General features: G+C 36.3%; 1 pseudogene; it reads left to right on the top strand.

Moving 5' to 3' along the window:
• Window positions 1-1,544: 1,544 nt before the first annotated feature.
• LOC117960316 overlaps window positions 1,545-2,202 on the top strand; it is a 2,942-nt pseudogene continuing 2,284 nt past the window's right edge.

The raw sequence follows: 2,202 nt of genomic DNA, 5'->3' as shown, positions 1-2,202 counted from the left end.
GGGGTGTATACTTATGCCCCTGTATTTTAACATAGGGGGGTGTATACTTATGCCCCCTGTATTTTAACATAGGGGGTGCATACTTATGCCCCCTGTGTTTTAACATAGGAGAAAATAAAGGGTTTTAGCCCGTGAGCACCCACGGAGGAAAACATGAATCTGCGCTTGTCCTCATGGGGGCGACAGGAACTAAATAACTAAAACTGATTTGTGTTCGAACACAAGTTTTGTGAGTTTGTGCGTACTTCACACACCTTGTCTTGGTTTTAACATTAAGCCAATGTAGTTTGCATTTAGAGTTGATCAGATCCACTCGTTGGTCTTCTGGGTACATGATGAAGAATACAATTATTTTCCAAATACTTATTTGATCTCAAACAGTTTAACTCCATCTTTGACCTCCTACCAATCAGACTCAAAATCTATATATTTTTTTGATGTTTTTACAATTATAAGTAACACACTTATATTTCTTCATATGGTTTCTGCTACTTATGGTTTCTGCCCATGTATAATTATTGTACTGTACGTACCTTAATATTTTGCTATTGGCTAAATCTTCCCTAAAAAACAGCAACTACATTGTTGCTCCCCTGTATGGACTCTTCAGGGTGGTCTTCCAGCAATATCTTCTCCTACAAACGCTACAACAAAATGGCTTCTCTCCTGAGTGGACTGTGATGTTTTTGTTTTTTTTAGACTTCTCTTGCAGCTAAATTTCTTCTTCTAAATTTCTTCTTGCGAAAACTGCAACCAAATGTTATTTTCTTCTACAACAGGCAGGGGGGGAATTCCAGAATAACAGCTTTTGGGGTGCCTGGTAACCTTTTAACAATACAAATGTACAAGTACAAGTGTACTACCATTAGTACTATGGTGAGGTGATATTTCAAATAAATTAGGATATTTCAGGTCTTTACTGTTGGATAGTTTAATTAATTGAAAAACATCACTATAACGGCTAAACCTAAACGTAAAGCCACTGAGGGGCTGCTATTCAGACTTAAAACAAACAGTGTATGAAAGCGCGTCTCAAGTCAAGGATAACTGTACTAACTTAACAACGACCAAGGCACCTGACCAAACGTCCGTATTTCACGAGATGGGAGTGAGAATGTGTTGAATTTTACACTCAGAAGAACATGCAGATTAATCGTGAATAGATTTAATAGGTTAGTCTTTGTTAAGACATGGTGAATGTGTCACGACACATTTTGTTCTGTGTCAAAGTCAGAAACTGAGATCCTGATGTTAACCAAGGCCCCTTTTTCCCACAAGCACACCAAAGCTATCAAGTGAACCCTAAAATCCTTCTTACAAACCTTAAGAAAATCCATCTCATCTTTTCAGCAGCTCTCGATTCGTGCAACAGCTTACGTGCAAAATGCTTATTAATGTTTAGAATACATTTGCATAAAGATATTACAATATGATAGAGACTATTTAAACCTTCAATAATCAATCAAAACAGAAAGATCTTAAACAGACATAACGTGTGTGCTGATAACAACTACCCCCCGCCCTCTCGTACTACTTGATGTTTATACTCATTTTATCTCTCTTCCGTCGAAGAAGAGGCTTAGATTATTATCAACCTATTGCATGTTATGTAACTTTACCATATTTATTGTAGACTGTTTGGATGCAGAGGACAAAACATCAGACATTGGTGTAGGGAACTCATTCTGTGTCTTGCAGCTGTCAAAGGTACATTTTGGGACATTTTATTATGTTGATTGATTAAAAAGGTAATGACGATGAAAGTAGACATGAAAACGAATATGTAACCGTTAACAACCAGACAGATGTGGACTGTACTGTGTTAAACCAACTATATTTCATTTGGGTTTTTCCTTGTATTACCTAAAATTGTAAGACTTATGGATATATGATTGTGTAACAAAGACAGAAAATGTAGTTTAAGAAACCGGCTAAAAGATACAGTATAACTTCATTACCTGAAGGAAAAATGAGAGAAGAAAAATCAAATAGAGCATGCGCATTTAATGGAAAATTAAACAAGAAGTAGAACTACTCTGTAGAAATTTCAGAAATGTAGTCACCATATCAAATATGTGCTTACAACTGGTATTTCTTACAAATGTATGTATGTATGTATGTATGTATACACTCACCGGCCTCTTTATTAGGTACACCTGTCCAACTGCTCGTTAACACTTAATTTCTAAGCAGCCAATCCAA

This window comes from Etheostoma cragini, chromosome 17 (assembly GCF_013103735.1).
Source record: "Etheostoma cragini isolate CJK2018 chromosome 17, CSU_Ecrag_1.0, whole genome shotgun sequence".
Taxonomy (NCBI): Eukaryota; Metazoa; Chordata; class Actinopteri; order Perciformes; family Percidae; genus Etheostoma; species Etheostoma cragini.
Note: the sequence above shows the minus strand (reverse complement) of the source record. Positions and strands in the feature narration are given on the sequence as shown.